Source organism: Macrobrachium nipponense, chromosome 44 (genome assembly GCF_015104395.2).
Source record: "Macrobrachium nipponense isolate FS-2020 chromosome 44, ASM1510439v2, whole genome shotgun sequence".
Lineage (NCBI taxonomy): Eukaryota > Metazoa > Arthropoda > Malacostraca > Decapoda > Palaemonidae > Macrobrachium > Macrobrachium nipponense.
In genome coordinates, this window is record NC_087221.1 from 37,394,499 (window position 1) to 37,411,138 (window position 16,640).

General features: G+C 49.2%; 1 protein-coding gene across 6 annotated transcripts in view; it reads right to left on the reverse strand.

Moving 5' to 3' along the window:
- The window catches only part of LOC135204194 (uncharacterized), a 478,815-nt gene that overhangs the window by 188,855 nt on the left and 273,320 nt on the right, over positions 1–16,640 (reverse strand). The gene's annotated exons all lie outside the window — the stretch shown is intronic.

Below are 16,640 nucleotides of genomic sequence, written 5' to 3' on the forward strand. Positions count from 1 at the left end.
AAATTTATGGGTTAACCTAGTGTGACCAATACGAAGTCGCCCCAAAACAATTTCTGTTCTCCTCTCTTTTTGAAAAGAAGAGGGCCATTTTTCAATGCTTTTTCCTTATCTGCTTATATTTTTTATTGTTGGCTAAGAGAGGGGAGGACCATCTCTCTTGCCATTTCCTCATGATGTACGACTTGATGGATCTCTTCATATCTATATGTGGCACTTTGGTTTATCTGATACAAATTACTCCACAGCCGCTTCCTTGCATATCTGTCTGCCTCCTCATTCCCACGAATTCCAACATGAGCCGGGATCCAGCAGAAACATACCAATTTCCTGCGACAAGAAATCCAAAAGAGCCACTCCTGGGCTTTTTGTACCAGAGGATGAATTGTATACAGCTGCTTTAATGAATCTAATGCACTTTTTGAGTCACTATATATTACAAAATTTTTCTTATCGAGTTTATGAATAATTTCTAAAGCTTTAACTAAAGCTGACAACTCTGCAGTGAATATGGAAGCTGACTCAGGCAATTTTGCTCGTAAATTTCATTCCCATGCACAACTGCACACCCAACTCCCACTATCAGACTTTGATCCATCAGTGTAGATCTTCACTTGTCCATCATGTTTACGGTCATGCTCCAGAAAATTCGCTTTTACCTCTTCCTCAGAATGTTGTTTTTTTGTCTATTTTCTTAGAGCATAAGGAAATCTTGGGAATAAGCCATGGGGGTACAGAGGATGGTTTTACTTCTTCAACTTTTGGCGCTGAATGACCATGTCATTTAAACATTCCAACTGCCTTATTGAAAAGGTTTGGAAGATCTTTCACAAATTTTTTAGTCACACTCCTCTAAAATTTTCCGTGTGGGGTTCTCTCGAGAGCTTTTTAGTCGCATGGTGTACCGCAACCCAAGCTCTTCTCTTCGCAGATCTAAAGGAAGTTCATGAGAGTCAATGTAGATACTCTCACGGGAGATGTCCTAAAAGCACCTGTACATATCCTTAATCCCATATTATTGTACTACATCCAATCCTTTAACTGGACTTGCAGGCAGATGAATATACCTGACAGCCATAGTCAGTTTTGATTTACATAAGGAATCATACAGCTTCAATAAACTTTTTTCTTATCAGCTCCCCAATCGAATCCCGATACCACCTTTAAAATATTGAGGGATTTAACCTTTGTTTTTAGAGAGTCAATGTGACTACGCCACGTTAACTTGCTGTCAAATATTATGCCCAAAAACTTTACTTCTTTTTTGTAAGGATAAGACAATCCTTCAGTTTCAAATTTGGGATAGTTTCTTTTCTTTTCGGTACATCTGGTTGAAACGAACGGCCACAGTTTTAGATGAGGAAAATCGGAAACCATGTTCATCAGCCCATTTACTGATGACATTTATTGTCTTTTGCAGGTAGTTTACAGGCTGATACAGCATCGTATGTGTGACATAGATGGCAAAGTCATCCACAAATAGCGAAGCCCTAACTGGAGCGGAAACAGATTTCACAATATTATCAATAGCAATGGCAAAGCAGGTAACACTTAGTACGCTGCCTTGTGGGACACCTTCTTCCGTCTCATAACAAGAAGGAAACTTATTCCTGACTCTCACTCTAATATATTGGTCCTTAAAAAGGAGTGATAAAGTTTAAAATATTGCCCCTGATTCCCATTTCATTGAGCCGTTTAACAATGCCAAATCGCCATGTTGTATCATAGGCTTTCTCCAGATCAAAAAATACCCCTACTGTTTGGCATTGACTGGAAAATCCCTGCTGAATCTGATTTGATAATCTCAGTAACGGGTCCAAGGTTGAACGATTTTTCTGAAGCCGAACTGAACAGAGGATAACAATCTGTTTTTCTCTAAATGCCACATTAGACGAGAGTTCACCATTTTCTCAAATAATTTACAGACACAGCTTGTTAGTGAAAGAAATTGGTCTGTAACTAGTGGGCTGATATGGATCTTTGTTTAGCTTTATGACCGGAACTACTATGGCTATCTCCCAAGATGGGGAAATGATGCCCGTTTCCCAGACCTTATGGAGTATTTTCATTAGATATATTTTAGCATGTTCTAGAAGATGTTTAATCCTGTTGTAGGTTATGTTATCTGCACCAGGGGCTGTTGACTCACAAGATGAGAGAGCCTCTCATAGTTCCCTTAGTGAGAACTTAGCATTATATGCTTCATTATTTTCAGTGTTAAATCTAATTGACACCTTGGTATTGCGAATCTTACTGAACTGTGGTGTGTAATTTTTGGAGCTTGATATGTCAGCAAAATGCTCAACGAATTTTTCTGCAACATCAGCTGGATTTGAAATCAGCACATCATTGATTTTAGAGTAGGAGCAGGTGATGGAACAAATTTCCCACTTAGCTTTTTATCTTTTTTCCATACTAACTTTCTGGTGTTTTTAGAATTGATACCTTTATATAGTGGAGCCAAGATTCCTTTTTAGCTTTTCTAATATATTTTCTTTGTTTGGCTAAGGCCCGTTGGTATGTAGTTTTCGTTGTTCCTGAGGGTTTTGCCTTGAATTGTCTATAGCATTTTCTCACTATTCTTCGCAGCCTACCACAGGTTTGGTCCCACCAGGGAACTGCAGGCCTGCTTGGTTTACCCTTTGTTTTTGGGATATATTTCTAGGCATAATCCAATATAGTTGAGGTCCAATAATCATATGCATCTAAGTGTGACTCAAATGACTCTACTTCCTGATGTAACTGAAAGCTTCCTTCATACTTCCTCAATCTGCTTCATTTTCTTTCCACTTTATAGGAGATTCAGAAGGTATGTTCTAGCATACTTTAATGTATGGGAAAGTGATCACTTCCGTGCAAAAGTTCATCTACAGACCAGTTGAAGTCCAAGTGGACTTCATGTGAACAAATGCTTAAATCTATAGCTGAACAGACATTGGTGTAGATGTTATGAAACGTCATTGAACCATCATTGTAAAGAGAGAGCTCATTATTTAAGATAAAATCATCGATGGTTCTACCTACAGCATTCAAGGTATCACCTCCCCACCATAGACTATTATGGGCATTAAAATCTCCCAGAGTAAGAAAGGAGATGGTAGTTGATTAGCTAGTGCCTGAATATCATTTAAAGTAATTTTCTGACCTAGGTGGGAGGTAAATAGAGCAAATAGTAATCTCTTTTTCAAAGCATGCTCGATGGCGACTGCTTGTAGGTTTGTGTTCAAAGGAACACTTGTATGTTGCAAAGACTTTTTAACAATAATTGCAACCCCCCCCATGAGCTCGATCACCATCTCTGGGGTTCATCACAAACATTTTATAATTTAATCCTGGATTGTATAATGAGTTGCCTAACTTAGTTTCTTGAAGGCAAACTACATCTGGATCATGATGGTTCAACAGTAATTTTAACTCTTCAGAATGAGTCCTAAGGCCTTTGCAATTCCATTGCAAGATATTAAATTGGAATTTTAACTTTGATTCTTGTGCCAGGCAAGTCATTATTTAGCTGGGTTTTCAAAGTAACACAGCTGAATGTTTTTGGATTTGAAGTCTCTTAAGTCTGGTGCCTGGGAGACTTTTATTTTTATTAGATGATGGGGAAGTTTGAACATTTTTCCTGCACCATCCGTTTGTACAGTTTGAGATTAGATTTATCTAAATTTTTAACTATATTTAGCGAGTCAGCATGTTTTCCCTCCCCTTCAGAAGTAGCTGTTTCTGCGTATGATTGATGGGATTGGGAGGGGTCAGTCATACTTAAATTTGAGCAGGACCGAGACATCTTTTCCAATGGCTGTGAGGTTGATAATGGCTTAGAGGGGTCATCAAGTGCATTGAATCTGTTGGAAATTGGAGTTTTAAACTCTTTAGGAGAGGATGTTCTACATTTCTTGACTTCGGGGGTGACTGAAAACTGTCATAAGATTTGTTAAGATTTCCTCTAGATTTATTTTTACTTTGGGCTTAACAGAGGAGCCTCAACACTGAGACAGCATTTGCTTGCAGGTCAGGAAGAGGTTCATCAATCACAGCTTGTACCACTTTAGTTTGAAGTTCATTACATACCACAGAAGTTGAAAATATCCTGAGAGGGTGTATTTTTTTAATAATGATGGGTTTAGCAGGCTGATGATGGAATGCATTATTTCCCATAACAGTGGAAGCAAATGAGGATCCAGCACTTTTGTTAGCACTCGAACAAAACGTTTTGGCTTCTCCTATTGCTGATAAAGTTATTATGAGCTGTTTACAACTTCTTGTTGGAAAATATATGAGGACAGCCCCTCCAATTGGGAGAATGATTGCCAGCACAGTGGAGACAATATTTATCAGCTTTGCAGTTGTCCTTTTACATGTTCACCAGAGCACACAAAGCACTTCCTGGTTTTGTACACGAGTTTGATACGTGGCCATATTCAAAGCATTTATAACACTGGGTTGGTCGATATTTAAATGGCTTAACCCAAACCCTAGAGTGGTCTATATCAATATATTCCGTTAAGTATGGAGCAGGTGAAAGCAATTCAATGGCATGTTGAGTGCCTTTCAATTTTCTAATTTTAATGACATATGTAGGACATATTTTTAATATTTCCTCCTCTTTCAACTCATATAGGTCTCTGCTATAAACTATACCCCATTTAATGTTAAATGATCGATGAGGGAGATACATCTAAAATATTACCATCTCAGTTGGTGGAATTTTGAAAGCATCTTAATTTGAATATCGTTATTTGCTTTGATCAAGACTCCTTTACCATATCTTTTAATATTGCCTTTAGGAATGGCACCAATCTTCCTCTGTAAATACTTGCTGCTGTTAAAAAGTTTTCTTTGCCCTGTTTGTAATTTGCCACATGCCAAATCAATTTTGGGTCATCTTTTGCCAGGTGTTTTTGGCTATCAACCTCAAATTTGCTAGGCACATAGTCTGTCTCATCCTCTTCCAAATGTTTATATTAAACAACTTCGCATGGCAAACTGAACCAAAGACATTTTTACCATCAAGATTTTTCTAAGAGCTTTGAGGCATATTCAGCTTTGCAAAAACTGGTTATGTAGCTTTCATAAGAGATGGGACTTTTAACAATTCGTAATTTTATTCTATCTACCTTGCCAAACTGTTTCATGTAATTATGTAATATGTCAAAATCGACTTTATCACTTATATTACTACAATATACAACTCTTAGGTTTTCATTTACACCACCAGTATTTACACCCTGGTGTCCCGGTGTTTGGTCGAGTGGAGAGCCTAATGCGGAATCCTTAATCAGGCGATCTCAAACCGGAGGGGTTCTTATCATCAGATTATGGGGTGTTTAAATAAAAATCCATCAGATTATGGTGTGAATATTCATCCAGGTTGGCCCCATACCCACCATCGAGCCACAATTAGAGGGTGATATAGCACCCTAGGAGTCCTACCCATGATATACACCCCACCCACCCGTGCCTTGAGGTCGTCAGTCCGTCGAGATCAGACCCAGCACTGAGTGCAGAGTTTAACATAAAAGTTTCCCCTCGCTCGGACACGTCAGGTACTCCAGTTCTACAGGTGAGGAGGAATGCCGTCCAACCCCACCCTCCGTCAAATCACAAGGACTGTCAAAGATTGGCCAAGTCCATTCCAAAGGTCGTCGACAAAAGCAGTCCAAAAAACAGTCAAAATTTAGAGGTTGGAGAGAAGGATTCAAGAAAGAAAGAGAAGAGAGAAGGATTAAAAGTGAGAGAGAAAGGGTTGTAGGATGTTCCATCAGGACCCGGGGCACCTATGGGAATGCACGAACATTCCCACAGAAGCCAGGGTCCCTTATCCCCTCACCACTGGAAGGAGTCCTACTCGAGGGGCCACGGGTGTTGAAGAGCGTCCTCTGCAGCTGCCCATGGGTCCGGCACAGCCGAGAAGAAAACCTGAGGTTTCCTGTTGTGCCGGGTGTCGAACAGATCTACGACTGGATGCCCCCACAGGTTGAAGACCCTTTCCGCCACGTCTGGGTGTAGGGACCATTCGGTCCCTATCACCTGATCCTGACGGCTGAGCTTGTCTGCTGCTACATTCCTCTTGACTGGAATGTAGCGAACTGACAGCTCTACTGAGTGAGCCACGGCCCACTTGTGCACCTGCAACGTCAACTGATGCAACGGGAGGGACACCGGGCCCCCGTTTGTTGACGTATGCCACTAATGTGGTGTTGTCACACATCAACACCACCAAGTGTCCCATCAGACTGTCCTGGAACTCTTGGAGAGCAAAGAACGCTGCCTTGAGCTCCAGTACGTTGATGTGAAGGTGCTTGTCGTGATGATCCCACACACCTGCAGTCAGCAACTCCTCCAGGTGTGCGCCCCATCCCTCGGTTGACGCGTCTGAAAATAGCAACATCTCCAGGGAGGGGGGGGGGAGTGCAGAGAGGCACTCCTCTTACGAGGTTCCTGTTGTCCAGCCACCAGGCTAGGTCCTGCCTCACCTCCTCCGTGAGGGACACGGGGAAGTACGGCGGGTCTCTTGCCTGTGACCAACACTCCTTTAGTCTCCACTGGAGAGACGGCAGGTGAAGACGCCCGTGAGGGACTAACTTCTCGAGTGACGACAGGTGACCGATCACGACCTGCCACTGCTGAGCTGGCTGTTCCTGCCGAGACAGGAACTGGTTGGCTGCCTCCCTGAATCTGCTGATCCGCGAGTCTGCAGGGAAGACTCGCCCTGCTACCATATCGATCAGCATACCCAGGTACTTTATCCTCTGCTTGGGCTCGAGATCTGACTTCTCGAAGTTTACCACGATCCCCAGATTGCGGCAGAACTCGAGGAGTCGATCCCCGTCTCGTAGCAACTGCGAGCAGGAACTCGCCAGGACTAACCAGTCGTTGAGATACCTCAAAATACGTGTCCCTGATGAGTGGGCCCAAGCAGACACCAGAGTGAACACTCGCGTGAACACCTGTGGGGCAGTTGAGACCGAAGCAAAGTGCCCTGAATTGGTACACTGTCCCGTCGAGGATGAAGCGGAGGTACTTCCTGGAGGATTGATGAACGGGTGTCTGGAAATACGCGTCCTTCAAGTCCACCGAAAGCATGAAGTCGTTCTCCCTGATGGAGTCGAGCCCGGAGCGTGCAGTCTCCATCGTGAACCGAGACTGGTGAACGAATCGGTTCAGGGGAGAGAGATTTATCAAAGGGCACCAGCCCCCTAAAGACTTCTCCACCAGGAAAAGATGGCTGTAGAAGCCTGGTGACCGATCCCTGACGATCTCCACAGCTCCTTTACTCAGCATGGCTTGGACTTCCTGTCGAACTGCTACGTCCTTGGATGATCCGGAAACATAAGTCTGAAGGTGGACCGGGTTGGAGGTGAGGGGTGGCCGAGACTCGAAGGATAGTAGATACCCCTCCCAAAGGACGTCTACTATCCAGGTCTCTGCTCCATAGCGCTGCCATGTTGCCCAATGGCTCGCCAGGCAACCCCCCCACTTCTGGCAGCAGGTGAGGGGGAACGCCGTCCCTAGCGTTTCCCACCTCTCTTCGACTTCTTTTTCCCAGCTCCTCCTCATGAGGAGGGGGGCTGGGAGGAGGGCTGGTGACGGTCGCTCCTTGAAGAAGTTGAAGGCAGAGTCTTTCCTCTGGGTTTTGACGATGCGATCATCTTGGCCACAGAGGAAGCGCTAACCAAACTCTTGGGCTTGGCCGCAGTAGCTCGAGGCTGCTCAGATGCCTTCGAGACTGCCTGGTGTACTAAACGGTTACTGTCATCAAGTGTGCTGTCGTTCCACTGCAGCGTCCACCATCTCTCCTGGGAAGAGAGAGGAGGAACTCCGCACCAGTCCGTTGCAGAGACCCAGAGCAGCCTCACGCCCAGCCGCCCTGGTCACTCGGGTGAGGATTGCATCCCTACGCCAAAGAACCAGGTTGGCCCACAGGTTTGCCATCTGGTGGGATAGGTAGGAGATGGCATAAGATCTGGTCGGTCCTAAGACCGTGCCAGGTTTGTAGGGCATCCTGGTGGGACCGTGAGGAGCGCGCTTCCCACGATCACTCCAGTTCGCCTCGCTCTTCCCGGTGTAACCCAAGGAAGTTGAAGGGATTGGAGAGGAAGACCTGACACTCCCCCTCACCCACCGGCAGAACCGGTGTGCTTGGGAGGCTGCAGGCGATTGCCAATCCGCGGTGGCGATCGAGCCGCAGGCCTGGTCGCACGGCTCTCTGGGGTAGAGCGGCTGGACCGAGAACAGGTGCTCCAGTCCCGAGCATCAGAGGAGCTGCTGCTGGTCCCCCTATCAGCCCGGACCCGGTGGAGCGGCGGTCAGGGGACCGGCAGAGTCCGCTGTCGCAGTGGGAGCAGGGCCTGTCCTCACGGCGCGTCGTGCCGCTGGAACCGGCGATCGAGGGGATTTCTTCCTTGCCTCGGTCCGCGGCCGGTCTGGGACCGTCGCGTAAACCCTGGGTACAGGCGGATCGCTATGGGAGGGATCGCTGGTCTGGCGGGAGTCACCTGAGCGAGTCTCACCAGTCTTCCGCTCCGTGCCTCGGTCCTGGCGCCGAGCGAACTCGGAAGCCTGAGCCTTGGCTGCACGGTCACCCATGGGCGACCGCACACCCAGTACCTCTCGCGAACGAGAGGCCGAGACAGAACCTGATGTAGCGGCAGAGCCCCTAGCACCAGGTGAGGAGGTACCGGTGTTAGCCGGTACCCCTCTGGTCCCTATCTTCTTCTTCCTTGCGGAAGGAGAGACGGGCCCCGCTCCTGAAGGAACGGGAGGGCCAGCAGAAGACCCCCCTGTCACATCAGAGTGAGACGGGCCCTTAGAAGCTCCCGAAGGAGACTTCTTAGGGGGGGAGGAGGCAGCCTTCTTCTTCCTCGGCTGTGAAGCCTTGGAAGTCGAAGGGGAAGAGGCGGCAGCAGACGACGACAAAGAAGACTATGAGACGACGACGACGACACCTTCCTCTTCTTCTTCGTCAGCTTCCTCAGGACAGTTGTCAGGTCCTCCATCCAGGACGGAGCGGGCAATTTGACGAAGCAACACGGCCTGGCTGCACCTGTCAGGAAGGACCCGCGACTGGAGCAGCAACACCACGGGCAGGAACGACGTTGGCAGGGGTTGGTCCAGTTACGACAGGTACAGCAGGAGGCGGGGCAGCGGCCAGCGACATCCTGGGTACTGGCGGTAGGTCCAGGGGGGAGCTCTTATGACACCGGAAGTCGGAGGCTGAGGCGAAAGTAGCGAACCTGGGCGGCGGAGTCACGACCCTCCTCGGAGTACCTGGAAGCGGCGCCTGGACAACAGCTGAAGGTGTTACCATGGTTACATGTTGAGTGTACACCAGGTGAGGAGGGGGGGCATACCCCGGGGTCGAGACGGTGGTGGTAGTGGTGGTTACCAGGCCGTGTGTTACCGGAGCAGAGCCACTCGCCAGGTGATGCAGCAGACCCCGAACACTCGGTGTCCCCTGGAAACCCAGTGAGAACCAAACCTGGCCGAGGTCGTCACCCGTGGCAGTCACACCTGAGGAAGCAAAGGTCGGGTTAGTAGGGGGGGTTCCCCATTGCCCAGGGGGGGGGGACAAGTCCCACCCAGAGCGAACGGAAGACCCCCAGTACAACTGAATGTCAGGGTATCTCGCCCCCTCCCCCATGCTCAACGGATCAGGCGAAGAGGAGCGAGAAACACCCGCCCCCCCCAAAAGGGGAAGGAGCAATATGCGGAGTTGAGATGGAGGGAGGAAAGAAGACGACGTGTCCGATACCAGGGGAATAGCCAAAAACTTTCCAATGACTCCCTGGAAGGCTTACGTCGCTTCCTCCTCCCCTCAAATCGCGCCCACTGCTCCTCCAACCACACACAACAAATATCACAGGGCTCGGTGCGAGAGCATTCGCGCACCCGACACCGAGCACATAAATCATGAGGGTCAACTTCAGGAAAGGAGTGGAAGGCCCCACACTTACGGCCCTCCAAACCAGGGCATCTGTGGCTGATGGGGGGGCATGGGGAACTCTCCAGCTCACGAGAATCCATAATTAAATGAAAATACAAAAGTCACAAGTACTTACAGGATTTTCATACAAATACACTAGCAAGAGAAGGCAAACCAAGTTTGAAGTACGAAGCATGCGATGATGGTGGGCAGAGAGAAGTGGAGAACACGTCTGTCACCCAGCGCGGCCGAAAGCAAAGTGATTCTTCACCTCCCAGTCGCGCGGTGTGCTGACTGTCGGACAAGCAGTTAACAACCGAACTCCCTTGTTCAAAGCTTACGACCGGTTCCAGTTGCCGCAAGTTACATTCCTATTTTTAAAGGAGTCGGGGCTATTGCCGAAGCAACACGGCCCGACTGCACCTGGGACTGGGGAAGATACACCGTGGGCAGGACCAGCACGGACAGGCGCAGGAACCAGGAGCGACAGGTACAGCAACCAAATCAGGAGCGCAGGAACAGCGGCAGCGGTGGACCCAGAAGGGACAGCCAAGCCAGCAGCGGGAACCACATCAGCGGCAGGTACGGCAGGCCCAGCCATCGCCTCGTAGAATCATCGGCAGCCAGCGGGAACCTGGGTACTGGCGGCCGGTCTAGGGGCGAGTTGCTGGAACAGCGGAAGTATGGGCAGGCAACACGAAGAACACAGGCGGCGGCGGCGGCATACCCCCCCTCGGTACGGCGGCGACCGGCCCTAGTAGCCGCAGACGGCGTCACTGACACAGCATGGGGAGTGTAGACCAGGCGGGGGGGAGCAGCATAAGCGGCCGTGGAGGTAGTAGTGGAGACCGCCCCAGACCTCGCTAGACGCTGCAGCAGCCCGTGGATGCTAGGCACGCCCTGCCGCCGCGGTGGTCCATACCTGTCCAAGGTCGTCTCCCACTGATGTAGCACCTGCGGTAGCACAGATAGATTAGTAAGAGGGGTCCCTCACGCACGGGGGGAAGGGGGAAGACATGCCCACCCCAAACGCAAGGAAGACCCCACATACAAAATACAACGAGGAAGCTGAGCGGGGGGCAGGAAAGAAGACGAAGAATCGGATACCAAGGGAGTCGCGGGAGAGCTTTCGATGACTTCCTGGCAGACCTTCGCTTCCCATACCCACACACAGCAGTGAAAAGTAATATGAAAATGAAACAGAATACTGCCCTTGCGATTCACTTCATAGATCTTAAAGGGGAAAAGATCAATTCCTGGGTAAGAGCGGAAACGAAATTGATCCATAATAATATGATGCTATCATAAAATATTATAGAAAATGAAACAGAATACTGCACTTGCGATTTCACTTTCACAGAAAATAATCGTAAGGATCAATTCCCGGGTAAGAGCAAAAATTGATCCAAATTAAAATTGATGCAAATAAATAAATGAAAATGAAAAGAATACTGCAATTGCAAATCCACTTTCATTGCATTCTATCAAACAAAATAAGAGGCTCGTGCCGAGCGCAATCACGCTCTCGGCAACGAACGCACAGGGCAAAAATATAATGAAAAGAGTACTTACATTTTTCAATTACACACTTTCGCCCAAAATACATGACTCGGCGCGAGCGCGCCCGCCCTCGGCACCGAGACATAATTCAAGGGTTCAATTCATGAAAAGAGAGGAAATCGCCGCATCTACGGCGATAGCTCCATGTTGGTTCATAATTAAGTAATGAAAATGAAAACAGTGTACTTACAGTTTCATTTTCAAGTCAAACAAACCATTAGTAGAAAACACAATATAAACAAAGCATACGACGATGAAGCGGGCAGAGAGCGATGACGAACACGTCCTTCACACCCGCGGCCGAAAGCAAAAGTGATTTGTTTACCTCCCAGTCGCGCGCCCCTCCCAGTCGCGCGCAAGCAGTTAACTACCGTTCTCCCCTTGTTCGAAGCTTACGACCGTTCCAGCTGCCGCTAGCTACTTCCTATTGTTAAAGGACCGATGGTTTGTATTACGTATCGGAACAAGTTTATTTTAGAGCCGATGAGCACCAACATGTCCAGCAGTAGAAGGCTCGATCGTCGAACTGTAGATGAAGCGGAAGCAGAGGCGTTTGCAGACGGCGATGACATTTATTTTCTAACTTATCCATAGCGAGTACAAAGTAGCTATCCAAAGTCAAACAGGAGAAAAATGTTAATAACAGTCCAAGGTCGTAATCTGTATCCAAAATACGAAAACTCTTTGAGTGGGATCGGGCTAATTGACCAAAAGTTCGCCTGATGTGGGACTAATCCGCACAGCATGGCGAAAAAGAAACAATTGAGGAGACAGGCCTCTGGTTGCCAGTATTTGCGGCAGCGTTGCCAACGGTAACACAGGTAACTCATTTGACTATATTTTACCTGCAGAGTTTGTAACACTGACAATTAAAATTACCCACTTAGTGGGTAAATATGTGGGGATATAGTTCGGAATGGTCAGTGACCAGGGCTAATTCAGTTGTCCAGGGAGTGTATTGCAATATACAATTTGCTTCCAAAAATAACAATTTGTCGAAAATTGTATTTTTCCTAACTATACAAACCTGAGGTCCTTTAACGATAGGAAGGTACTTAGCGGCAGCTGAACCGGTCGTAAGCTTCGAACAAGGGGGTTTGGTAGTTAACTACTTGTCCGGCAGTTGGCGGTCAGCTCGACTTCGAGGAGAGGAGTCACTTTGCTTTAGGCCCAGGAAACGCAGAGTGGCATGAGGTGGGACTATGTGTAAAGGACCTCAGGTTTGTATAGTTAGGAAAAATACAATTTTCGACAAATTATTTGTTCCGATACATATACAAACCCTCGGTCCTTTAACAATAGGAAGACTCACTTATTGGTGGGTGGAATCTGAGTCTTATGAACAGACTGGTGTTCATCCTACCTTGGTTCCCTCCCTGGTCATAAGAGCAAAGGGAGGGATCCTAGCCTCTGCCCAGCTGATCGGGGTGTGCACCGCAGGATCAGTGCCCAGACTTCTGGACCAAATTTATAAGAGGGAGGCAAGCGTACATCTTATAAATAGCAAAAACACAAGAACTAGTTCTTACTTCAAGAGCCAATATGAAGTCATGGGTTTGTCTCTTGTTGGCTTCCACTCACCCCCTTGTTGGAGTAGTGGATAAATACTCCTATCCCTACTGAAAGGGATAGGATGGAGCTCAGTCGTGTAGCTTACCTGCATCTGCTTCCTGTTCAGTGTAGTGATGACCGCGGCCCTCTGCCCACAGGTAGAGGAGGAAGAACAAAGGAGGAAGAGAAGCCAGTCACACACTTTCACTCGTCCATTCATGCAGTTACACGAGGATGCGATGCTGTTCTGTCCGCTCGGATGATGGGTAAACTACACAACTTGTTGAGCAGCCACCACAGGTCCCAAAGAAAAGGTGTCCAAGGACCTGCGGGTAATATCCCAAAGGTAGAAGGAAGTGAAGGTGGTTTGGTTGGCCCAAACCCCTGCCTTCAGAACCTGCTCCAGGGAGAAGTTCTTGCAGAACGCAAGGGTTGGACCAATACCTCTGATTTCGTGAGCTCTCGCACGAAGGGTACGGGTGTCGTCACTACCATGCGCGTCGTACGCCCTCCTGATCACCTCACGCAGCCAGAAAGAAAGTGTGTTCTTGGAAACTTCTTTCTTGGTAACCTCGGTGCTAACGAAGAGGCATCGACACTCAGGCCTGAGGTGTAGAGTTCTCTTCAGATAGCGCCGTAGCGCCCTCACAGGACAAAGCAGCATCTCATCCGCATCATTATCAATGAAGTCCTTCAGGGAGGGGATCGTGAAAGACTCGAACCGGTCGTCAGGGACCGGAGGATTCTGAGTCTTCGCTACGAAGTTCGGGACGAAATCAAGCGTCACGGATCCCCATCCCCTGGAATGCTTAACATCGAAGGAAAGACCATGAAGTTCCCCTACTCTCTTTGTCAATGCCAGGGCCAGCAGGAAGAGGGTCTTGAGGGTCAAATCCCTATCTGACGACTATCGGAGTGGCTAGAAGGGTCTTTGAGTCAAACTCCTAAGGATGAGTCACATCCCACCAAAGGGGCCTGAGTTCCCTGGGTGGGCAAGACCTCTTCAAAGCTCTTCATAAGGAGGGAGATCTCGACGGAGGAGATATCCACTCCTCGCAGTTTAAGGATTATAGCCAGGGCGGCTCTGTATCCTTTAACTGCGGAGACGGAGAGGAGCTTCTCTCGGAGAAGGAAAACGAGGAAATCCGCTACCTGCTGAATAGTGGCTCTGAGAGGAGAGAGACCCCGTCCACGGAACCAACCACAGAAGACGGCCAACTTCCCCTGGTACAAAGCTGCAAAGGACTGCCTGAGGTACCCAGCCATCTCTGTTGCTGTGCTGCGAGAAAAGCCTCTCGCTCGCAAGAGATGGTGGATAACAGCCAGCCATGAAGACACGGACTCGACCAACCGGTGGTACAGTTCTACGTGTGGCTGGCACAGGAGGTTGTGTCAGGGGGGAATCTCTCTCGGTGCTTCGGCGAGCAGAGCCAGCAGGTCCAGATACCAAGCAGCTTGAGGATATTTGGGCGCCACCAGGATCATCCGAAGATTTGAGGTGACAAGCGCCCTGTTGATCACCTTGCGAATCAGACAGAACAGTGGGGGAAAGGCAAACACGAAGAGGTTGTCCCATGGGTGTTGAAGAGCATCCTCTGCAGCTGCCCATGGGTCCAGCACAACCGAGTAGAAAACCTGGAGTTTTCTGTTGTGCTGGGTGGCGAACAAATCCACGACTGGACGCCCCCACAGGTTGAACAGCCTTTCTGCCACGTCTGGGTGAAGGGACCACTCGGTTCCTATCACCTAATCGTGACAGCTGAGCTTGTCGTCTACTACATTCCTCTTGCCTGGAATGTAGCAGGCTGACAGCTCCACTGAGTGCAACAGGAGGGACACTAGGCCCCCCTGTATGTTAACGTACGCCACTACCGTGGTGGTGTCGCTCATCAACACCACTGAGTGTCCCTCCAGACGATCTTGAAACTCTTAGAGAGCGAGGAACGCTGCCTTGAGCTCCAAGACGTTGATGCGAAGGTTCCTGTCATGATGGTTCCACACACCTGCAGCCATCAACTCCTCCAGGTGTGTGCCCCATCCCTCGGTCGATGCGTCTGAAAACAGCAGCATCTCCAGGGGAGGGAGTGTGAAGAGGCACTCCTCTTACGAGGTTCCCGTCATCCAGCCACCAGGCTAGGTCCTGCCTCACCTCCTCCATGAAGGACACGGGGAAGAAAGGTGGGTCTCTTGCCTGTGACTAACACCCCTTTAGTCTCCATTGAAGAGACCGCAGGTGAAGACGCCCGTGAGGGACTAGCTTCTCGAGAGACGACAGGTGACCGATCACGACCTGCCACTGCTGAGCTGGCTGCTCCTGTAGGGACAGGAACCGTCCTGCTGCCTCCCTGAACCTGCTGATCCGCAAATCTGCAGGGAAGACTCGCCCTGCTACTGTGTCGATCAGCATGCCCAGGTACTGCATCCTCTGCTTGGGCTCTAAATCTGACTCCTCGTAATTCACTCCTCGTAATTCCCCAGATTGCGGCAAAATTCGAGGAGTCGATCTCTGTCCTTCAGCAGCTGCGAGCGGGAGTTCGCCAGGATTAACCAATTGTCGAGATACCTCAGAAGTATCACTACCGAGTGGGCCTGAGCCGACACCAGAGTGAACACTCGCATGAAAGCCTGTGGGGCGGTTGAGAGACCAAAACAAAGTGCCCTGAATTGGTACACTGTCCCGTCGAGGATGAAGCGGAGGTACTTCCTGGAGGATTGATGGATAGGTATCTGGAAATACGCGTCCTTCAGATCTACAGAAAGCATGAAGTTGTTCTCCCTGATGGAATTGAGCACTGATCGTGCTGTTTCCATTGTGAACAGAGTCTGGCGAACGAATCAGTTCAAGGGAGAGAGATCTATCACCGGGCGCCAGCCCCCCCGAGGACTTCACCAAGAAAAGTCGACTGTAGAAGCCTGGCGACTGATCCCATATGATCTCCACAGCACATTTGCTCAGCATGGCTTCTACTTCCTGCCGAAGCGCCACGTCCTTGGCCGAACCAGGAACCTACGTCTGATGACGGACCGGGTTGGAGGTGAGGGATGGCCGAGACTCGAAGGGTAGTAAATATCCCTCCCGAAGGATGTTCACTATCCAGGTCTCCGCTCTGTAGCGCTGCCATGTTGCCCAATGGCTCGCCAGGCAACCCACCCCCTTCCGCCAGCAGGTGAGGGGGAACGCCGTCCTAGCGTTTCCCTCCCCTCATCGACTTCTTCCCAGTTCCTCCTAGAGAGAAGGAGGGATGAGAGGAGGGCTGGTTACGGTCACTCCTTACAGTCGAAATCGAAGGCAGAGTCTTTCCTCTCAGCTTCGACAAAGCGATCGTCTTAGCCGCAGAGGAAGCGCTAGCTAAACTCTTGGTCTTAGTCGCAGTCGTCCACAATGTCTCTGGGGAAGAGAGAGGAGGAACTCCGCACCAGTCCTTTGCGAAGACCCAAGGCCACCTCTCGCCCAGCCGCCCTGGTCACTCGGGTGAGGACAGCGTCCCTACGCACCAGAACCAGGTTGGCCCACAGGTTAGCCGTCTGGTGGGCCATGTAGGAGATAGCCCTACCTCCAGACTGCTTGGAATGCTGTCATAGCAGTAGATTCCAAGGCAAGTGCCTC